The 10,151-nt window shown below is 39.5% G+C and overlaps 1 pseudogene; it reads left to right on the top strand.

The window, feature by feature from the left end:
• Positions 1-524: 524 nt before the first annotated feature.
• LOC148297813 (uncharacterized) lies at positions 525-3,203 on the top strand (annotated as a pseudogene).
• Positions 3,204-10,151: the final 6,948 nt, after the last annotated feature.

Below are 10,151 nucleotides of genomic sequence, written 5' to 3'. Positions count from 1 at the left end.
CCTGTCAAAAGAAGCCTTTTATGAGCAAAATCATAGTCCTTTGACACCCACAAAAACTGCAAGGCATACCATAGCAGAAACTATGAAAGAACACGGATGAGGAACACAGAAACAATAGTAAAATGACCCCTAAGAAGCACTCCACTTCAACTCAAAACCTGACAAAGAAAACCTCCTATGACCAAACATAGTTCTTTAGTCGGCCCAGAGTAGAGAATAGCACCACATCCCAACAACTACCACCAGTGTCACTATTGTAGTCATCGTTAAAACAAAGACAAAACATCAGCCATCAGGTATCACAACTCTCCTGAGGAGAGACATAATCCAGCGTCTCTACTGTTGCCTCCACCGAGACAAAGACAACAGCAACCACCTAGAACACTGCAAAAACAACCAGACAAACAAACTTAGATCCAAATAGATCTAGACTATCTGGGGAAGGGAAGGGGAGGAGATAAGGGGATAAGAGGAAGGGAAAATATGGGAGAAAAAGAAGGGGATCTGAGGAGAGGAAGGGGAAGATGGGCGGAGGGGAGAAAGGGGAGAAAGGGGAGTGGCCACCTCCCTCCTTAGCTTCCTTGCCCAGGTGTCGGCAAGGAGAAAGGAGACTAGGGTGCGGCTAGGTTTTTTTTTTTCTTAATATCAATCATGTTGTAATTAGGATTTTGCTTTCCCTGACGCATTGAAACTTGAACCTTCAAGCCCTTATTATCTCAGTGATTCGGATAATCCGGGTTTGATAATTGTGCCAAAGCCCTTGAATGGAGATAATTATGTGACATGGCGTAGATTTGTTGCTTCGATTCAGCTGCACCAAAATGGATTCAGCTGCATCCTCAACTTGTGATACTCGCAAGTGCACGAGCCGTTTGGTAGTATAGCATATGTAAGTGCGAGGTCGATCCCACGAGGATTGGTGATTGAATGATCCAATTCATTTTCCCTACACAAAACAGAAATGAAAAAGAAAATAAATAAAACAAGAAAAATGAAATAACTCAAGCAAATAAGTTCCCAAGTTCAATTAGATTAACGGATTGATTCTAGCTAAAGTATGATTAAGCCATGGTGTTTGGTCATAACCTTGTGTTCCTAATTCCCTAATTTGATCATTTGTTGTCTAACCTAAAACTAAGCATTAGGAACCCATTAAGCATAGAAGAACAATTTAAACAACCAAGCATGTATCTAATCCCTGTTGTCGAATGTCCATACATACTCTTCCTATTCATAGTTCAATTCGAATTAAAGCATGGTGTCTACTCTTAATTCAAACCAAGATAGCTAACATGCAAGCCTAAATGGTGATCAATCATTCAAACTAGCATATTAACTTATAAGCATAATGAATAAGAACAAAAATCATAATTGAAACTTGGAAACTAATTAAACTTGAATACTTAAGAAAGAATGTACATTACAAATAAAAGTAAAGTAGAACTTGAAAAACTTAAGGAGAATTTCAGCACAAATATTTCATTACAACAATTGAAAACTAGAAAGGAAACTAAGAGAATTTGAGGGAGAGAAGGGAAGGGAGCTCTAGAGAAGTGTTTGAGAGCTCCCCCCCCTTGGGGTGTGTTTTGAAGCTTGAAGGCTTCTCTATTTATAGGGCTAAGAGGGAGGAACAACATGATGAAATCCAACACCACCATTCCTCTTTTAATACAACCCATAACTCACACTTCATCTTGTCTATGTTAGTGTGGTTGGAATCAATCTCATCCCATACTTCTTTTGCTGCACCTCAAGCTTTCTTCACATGGGATCAAAGGTGATCAATTGTGGCTGCCTTTTGCTGCCAACCCATGTGGTTGCCTTTTGGTTGCTGAAAAACGAGTTTTCTGAACCAGTCTTGGTGTAGGAAGGCCAGAGGTTTCAAAACGTATCCAATGGTGCTCAAATTTGGATATGTTGTAGTAGACACCCATTGGAACAAGTTTCATGAAGATCTTCACCTCATACGAGCCCCATAGCATGCTGATCCAAGGCCAAGAAGTTGACCTACGAAATTGGGCTGGAAAGGGGTTGTAGCCAAAATGTGTTTGTCTTTAAGCTCATATTCCTCATATGCCAATCAGCCCTTAACATGCATGGATTGCATCAAATGTGATCTCTTGCTATATTAACCTAAAAAACACACAAATAGAGGTAAGTGACTCAAAATAAAGAGAAACTAAGCAAAATCACTAAGTAAAGAAGGCAAGCAAGTGTATGAAATTATGGACTTATCAAAACAGAAAATGGATTAAAAGCACAAGTTTAACTCAATAACATAACCAAATCATAAGCTAGAAGGGTACAAATGATATACAATTATGAACCGATCAAGATTCATGAAAGTTTCATTGAACGCCAAGAATAAATTGAGTTTTGTTGATGGAACCCTTAAAGGGCCATCATCGAAATCCAAACCTGATGAACACGCAACATGGATGCGTTGTACCGACATGGTCTTCTCCTAGATTGTCAACACACTTGATCCCGAAATCAGCGATAGTGTAATTTACTGCACCACAACCCGATAAATTTGGGAAGATCTTCGTGAACGGTTCTCTCAAAGCAACGCTCCTCGTATCTTCCAACTTCAACGAGAGATTTCATCTTTGACACAAGATCAATTGTCAGTTGCTGCCTATTACACCAAGTTGAAAGGCTTATGGGATGAACTAGCCTCTTACACCGATTATTCTGCATGCACCTGTGCAGTCCATGGCCATCGTAACAAACTCATGCAATTCCTTATAGGATTAAATGAGTCTTACAGTGCTGTTTGTGGCCAAATTCTCTTGATGAATCCCTTGCTGTCTGTTTGCCAAGCATACGCTTCTGTCAACCAAGAAGAGAAGCAATGCATGCTTGGAGCCTAACGAGCCGCTGGAACCTCCAATACTGCAACCATGGCTGTTAGAACTGGACGACCCAATCAGAATTGGTCCACTAGCCGTGATGATCGTCACACTGATCAGTCAGACCAAAATTGTTCTGAGACCTCCAACCGTGATGACCGCCTCGCCGGATCTTCCAAAAATTGGCCTCATTGCACTAACTATGATGATGATGGTCATCACATCGATACCTGTTGGAAGCTTCATGGGTATCCAGAAGGTCATCCACGCCACAAACTGAAGAAAAATCGTGGTGGTCCATCTTCAAATTATGTTTGGGAAGCAGGGTTGGCCATTGGCCAGGGCAATTAGGACTACCGCTCGGGGCCCACAATTGAGAGGGGCACCCAAAAAAAATAAAAAATAAAAAATAAAAAATATATATATATATATATATTTAATAAAATTACAAGTCCTCATTGAAAAATAAAATAAAAACTAAAAGTAAAGGGGCATGTGTGATAATTATTGAGAGTCTTACTTGGTAGTATAAAACAATAATAAATAAAAGCACACATACGCTAACAAATCTAGAAGCAAAGCGAGCCTACATTATTGTTTTCCCAAGAACCAGACAGAGACTCTTGAAATCAATCGAATTTAATTTTTGTTCTCTCTAAAACTAAGTGTGAAAACAAAGCCATTTTGAGTTGGAAATTGATTGTTCTCTCCAAAATTGGGAGCACCAACACCAGAGCACAACATACAGGACCCAAAATACAGGTTTTATTGTTCTTTCTAAATTAAAATTATTAAAATTTTAATTGCGGACTATCATGGCTCAAGATAGATTGAATGGACTGACAATATTATGCTTTGAAAGAGATATGTTGGAAAACCTTAAATATGATAATATAATTGATGATTTTGCTTCTAAAACTGCAACAAGAAGACATTTTAAATGATCTTTTGTGATTGAGATTTCATTGCTATTTTTATTTAGTAGGTGCATATGAAAGTGAAGCAACTGGACACATGCAAGTTAATTTGTTGTTGAATGTAATGTTTTCAATTGGGTACTCTTTTTCCTTCGTTTGAGGTTTTGTTCCCATTGGGTTTTTCTTAAACAAGATTTTAATGAGGCTCTAAGTATTCTATATTATTGGTTTTTGTACTCTTATAATTTTAATAAAATTTATTATTTGATATAAAATTGTAATTTTATTTATTTATTTATTTATAAAGGGCACATTCTTAGACTTTGGCCCAAGTCCTTAAATCACCCAGGGTCGTCCCTGTTTGGAAGGCCTAACCAAGGATGAGATGCAATATGTTATGTCCGGCCTTTCGGATCTTCAATTTCAGCAAATGTTGGCTATCATGAATGAAAAAGGAGTGACTGACAAGAAATCCCCAGTCAACGCCGCTGCCACCAATAAAGGTTTGTACAAATTAAAATTTAAGCGATGGATTATCGACAGTGGCGCGACAGATCACATTGTTTTGTCTCCCAAATTGTTAGTTCATCATAATGTTGATCATTCTCTGCAACCTGTCTGTAAGCCCAGTGAGGAAAAGGCCTCAATTACCACCACATGATCATTCCCTCTCAATTCTACTTATACTTTATGTGATGTGCTATGTGTTCCTACTTTCACAGTAGATTTTTGATGTCTGTGAGTAGAGTTACAAAATTTGAATTGTTGAGTGACTTTTTTCCCGTATTGGTGTATTTTGCAGGACCTTATTACGAGGAAGACGATTGGTTGAGGTAAGCAACATGGAGGGTTTTATTATTTGGTGGCACTATCGGCTGAGAAACCCTAAAACACAACCAACCACTCTACCCCTCACCGTCTATCATGCAATCTTACTGTCACCTCAATTGATCTTTGGCATCTTCGTCTTGGCCATGTTTCTTCATCTAGATTAAATTTTATGTCTAAGCATTTAATAGATTTCCCTTTTTGTCCCTTGGCAAAGCAGAGTTATTCCTTGAATTGAACTTGTTCCAATAATAATCCTTGCCATGTTTGTCCCTTGGCAAAGCAGAGTTGTCTCCTTGATGCGCGTGACTCCATGGCATTATCTCTATCGGTTGAACCTGCACCCAGTCCAGCCGCAACCAGTCCACCTACACCCACACCTAAACCATCCCATCTCCGCCGGTCTGACTGTCTCTCTGTGTCATCCTTTGCTTACGTGACTACGTCTGTAATCAGGTCATGTTGCCCATCCCTGATCAATTGTCTTCTTTGCTGTCGGGTCCTACTAAAGGTACACGTTTTCCGCTCTGCAACTACCTCTCCTATCGTCATTATACCCCGACTCACCTCTCTTTCATTACACAAGTCAATAAAATGATTGAACCAAGTTTTTATGAGGAAGCCGCTCCCTACTCTCATTGGCACGAAGCCATGCAATTTGAATTACAGGCTTTGTCCGATAATTACATTTGGAGTATTACTGTGCTACCTACTGGAAAGAACCCCATTAGTTGTCAATGGGTGTAAAAAATTAAGCTCAAATCCGATGGGTCTGTCGAACGGTATAAAGCCCATTTGGTTGCTAAAGGTTTTACTCAGATGGAAGGTGTCGATTATGATGACACTTTTTCTCCTACTACCAAGATGCCTACAATTCGATGTTTACTTGCTCTTGCCGCAGCCATCATTAGCCTCTCCATCAGCTTGACGTCAACAATGTCTTTCTTCATGGTGATCTCCATGAGGAAATCTACATGATCCCTCTTCTTGGTTGTTTGTGCCTAGAAATCTCGGCCTATGAGGCCGACCGAAGAAGCAATCTCTTGGCCGAAGCACCTACCTAGAAGAAGAAGGGGCCGAGCGCGTCGAGTTGTGGTTCATTTCTCTCGTAGGATAAAGGTTGAGCCGTGAAGGCAAAACCGTCACGGCCACGGCCACGATGAACATAAACGAACACAGCCAAAGCGGAAAAGATCAAGTGGCGTTGCCACGTGGCATCAAGACCCCACACTTCATTTAATGAAGTAACGTCTTTGACTACAACAGAGGGCCCACGGTCCACGTAAGAGCATTTAATGCACAAGAAAAGAGAGGAAGTGATTGAAGTCAGGATATGGCGAGTAAAATCAGGACCGTTAGGTGTAAAAATCTCACGACTTGTAAGATTGAGTCACCAACCACCAGACCAGGGCATTAAATGCTCCTCCAAGGCCCAAGACGCAGAGCCCACCATCAGGGCGACGGCTGGGATTTATGGGGGTCACACCACCATACTTCATATCCCCAAACGTCAGTTTGACTACCCGCTATCTCTTATCAGCCTCATCATGCATATTTTCAACCTGATTGTCTTCTCAGGACCTCCCCTATAAATACCGGGCTCCAACTACGTTTAAAGGGTTCAAACACCAAACACAAGCCTCCCACGGAGCAGACTATATTTTCCTGTCATTTATCTTCTGTCATTTATCTTCTTGTAATGCATTTTCAATACTTTTACTAGCTTTCTTAGGAGTAGTGACAGTTTGTAGGAAAATCCATTCATCAATATATCATACGACCCTTGGTTTTCAAGGCGCCGGAGCACCATCCTTGTTATCTTTCAGTTTATCTCATATATCATACGGCCGTCGCAACCCATCAACGCGCCGGAGCACCACCTAAAAACTCACCATCAACACCATCATTCAATGGCCTTGTAGCTCAAGCCGTGAACCTAACGGCCGATATCAGTTCCTCTCTCGGCCATAGTCGCTCTGATTATAAGTCAGACTCAAACAGGTGCACAACTCATCTATTCACCCAATCACATCATCCTCAAACGCATGGTAAACCGTGCTGGCACGCTCGGGCACAACCGCACCGCACCAAAGAAGTACGACCTGTGTTGGCGCAGATCCCTTCGGCCCGGAGCACCAGGCCGTGAGATTCGCGTTGGTCAACACTAGTCTTCAGCGACAAAGGGAGAACTTGGTATGTTGCCTTCATAAATCTCTTCATGGATTAAAGCAAGCTTCTCGTTAATGGTTTGCTAAGTTTTCTCAGGCCTTTTGTTCCACTCGTTACGTTCAGTCTAAAGCTGACTATTCCTTTTTTACTCACAATAAAGAGAAATCTTTCACAGCATTATTAATTTATGTTGATGACATTGTAATTACGAGTAATGACCCTACATATATCTCTGCACTCAAGGATTTTTTGCACAGTCATTTTGGTATTAAAGATCTTGGAGATTTGAAATATTTTTTGGGGATTGAAGTATCAAGATCAAAGAAAGGTATTATCTTATCCCAGCACAAGTATGCATTGGAAATTTTGAAGGATGCAAAGCTCCTATGTGCCACACCTGTTGATTTTCCTATGGAAAAAGGTCTTAAGCTTTCTAATAAGGGTGAATTGCTTAAAGACCCAGCTTATTATAGAAGACTTGTTGGTCATTTGATTTATCTGACCATCACGAGGCCAAATACTACTTATTATGTTCATGTCTTAAGCATGTTTATGCATGCCCCATGTAAACCTCACATGGAGGCCACGCTTCGCATTCTTTGTTATTTGAAGAACACGCCAGGTTAAGGGATATTGTTGTCTTCTCAGAGTGACTTGACTTTGTGTGCATTCTGTGATTCTGATTGGCCAGGTTGTCCTAATACTAGAAGGTCTACTACAGGATATTGTGTGTTTTTGGGATCTTCTTTAATTTCATGGAAGTCGAAGTGAATCGTATCTTTGTCTTCAGCAGAAGCCAAATATAAATCTATGGCAGAGGCATGTTGTGAGTTGTCTTGGCTTAAATCTCTTCTCAAGGATTTGCGCATCCTTCATTGCCAATTTGCTTTGTTGTATTGTGACAACAAGGCAACTTTACATATTGCCACTAATCTAGTATTTCATGAGAGAACAAGACATATTGAAATGGATTGCTATTTTATTCGGGATAAAATTCAGGAAGGTTTGATTGCTACACAACAACATGTGAGTTCGTCCTCTTAGTTGGCCAACATCCTTACCAAAGCATTGGGAAAAGAAGAATTCAACAATCTTTTTCACAAGTTGAGAGTTTTTAATATCCACTCGCCAACTTGAGGGAGAGGGGGAATGATAAGAAATCAATTTGTATAATATCCATTAGTATCAAATATCAATCATGTTGTAATTAGGATTTTGCTTTCTAATTGGTTTCCTAAATTACATGACTAGTTTCCTTGTACATTAATATACTCTTGTATAAATCAATTGTACCTATCAATGAAAAGATCATTCTAGTCAAATATCAAATTCTCAAAGCTTGCCTTTGCCACCATCTTCCTCTCTCACATATAAACAGAGGCGGAGCCACAGTGGGGTCAATGGGGTCGCGCGACCTCTTGGAAGCCATGGAATTAAGCTTAGAGGTCCCTTGGAGCTACTGGTGCGACCTCTTAGAGCTGCACGCCAAGTGGTCGACGAAATGACTGAAATAAGAAGGGTCTGCAAGCTGAAGAAGAAGGCCTGCGCGCGGGACTGTTTGTTTTTTAAAAACAGCCTGGGTAAAACGACATCGTTTTGGCCCAGGGAATTTTTTTAAATGACCTGGCCAAAACGACGTCGTTTTGGACCAGGTCTGAAATTTAAAAAAATTAAAAAAAGGTGCCAGCATCCTTCTCTAGCCACTGCTTCTCTCCAGACTCGATTCCTCCATTCTAACCCCCAAAGACTAGCCAATTACCATAGTCAAGAGAGCACAACTTTGAGAACTCTGGCCAACCCTTGTCAAACCAAACCCAACCATCGTTGTATCTTCTGAGTTCTATTTCCATTTCTGCACCAAAGACTAGCTAATAATTTCAATCAACTAAACAGTCACTACTTTATTGGTTTTATTCATTTATTTTATTCATGTTTTTATAGTTATCTCTTCATTTTCTTTTCTCTTTTGAGATATAGTTATTTCTTTCATTTATCAGTTCATTAATCGAGATACCATTGAGGCAAAATAAAATGTAATCTCAGACTAGAGTTAATCAAATTTCAAGACCGAAATCAAGTGATTGTCTTGTTTGGGAAGAGCACAGCACATTATTCTCCAACCATGTCCATGGATGCCCACAAATTATTTCAAAGTTACAATACTTTTCAATCTTCTAGGCTTTTCAAAAATAATGCCAGCATTAATTAATTCCCTACTTTTCCAATCCTCAATTTGACAGGAAACATCACAAACATCTATGTATGTGAAAAAACCATCCAAATCCATCACCCTCTCTGTCAAAAACTCAAATGGTCCTATGTTCACTTTTCCATTCGCCGGCTCAAACGGAAAATCGATGGTCCTATACTTGTTGTCCGCCAATTTACACGCCGGATCACAATAAGGGTTGACATGAATGGTATAGAATAAACCTCACAAGTTACAAACCATAAATCTAGTCACACACCATGAAGCAATAGTAATCGGAACAATAAAATAATTTTTATTTTATATCTCCAATGTTGTCTTTCCATGTACAACTACCCAACAAAATTTTTTTTGGAACTTTTACACTAAGACCCCGTGTGGTAAGATTCCTGGCTCCGCCACTGCATATAAACTCAAAACAAATATTACTTTTCAAAATCCAATACCAAAACCATGATTTTTTTTTGTTTATCAAGTTTGTCTTTTTATCAAAATTGTAAACGAACATTTAAGACTTGTAAATTTGATAAAGCTTAAAGATTTAACCGTCTTCAAGAAATGGTACCATGAGGGTGCTACTTTTGAACTGTGAGACTCTTGTTAATCTATCAACTTTGGGCCCAAGTGGGTCAGGGAAGTGAAGGATGCTGGTAATTTTCGTTGAACAATGACCAAGTTTTAAGAACAAGATGCCAAAGAAGATGCTTTATTTTAGCGTCCCAAATAGTGGGTGTCGTAGTTACTTGTTGCATTGTATATGAAAATGATTTCTTTCGGGTTGAAACTTGACGTTATTTCCATTGGGATAAAAGAGTGAAATTGTCTTTTTATCAAGTTTTGAGTGTGGTTGGTGTCACTTCATTAATTGATGACTAAGTACTTAACTAGAACTTTCCATGATTCTGACGTTCCTTCCAAGTAAATGAAGTAAACATCAAAAGGTTTATTCCATGCCCCCACAAAAGACCCCCCCTTACCTTCTTTTCCCTAAACCAACCCCCCACCCCACCCCAAAAAAAAACATTATATAAATATAAATATATCAAGTAACCAACTTTATAAAAGAAAAGAAGAAAAGAAGAAAAGAAGAAAAGAAGAAAGAGAAATAGCTATAAACTATAGAAAGCTTTATCAGGTATGCAAAAGAGAGGGAGGCAATTGATTCTCAAGTAATTG

The sequence above is a fragment of the Prunus avium genome, chromosome 1, assembly GCF_965620075.1.
Source record: "Prunus avium chromosome 1, drPruAviu1.hap1.1, whole genome shotgun sequence".
Taxonomy (NCBI): domain Eukaryota; kingdom Viridiplantae; phylum Streptophyta; class Magnoliopsida; order Rosales; family Rosaceae; genus Prunus; species Prunus avium.
Note: the sequence above shows the minus strand (reverse complement) of the source record. Positions and strands in the feature narration are given on the sequence as shown.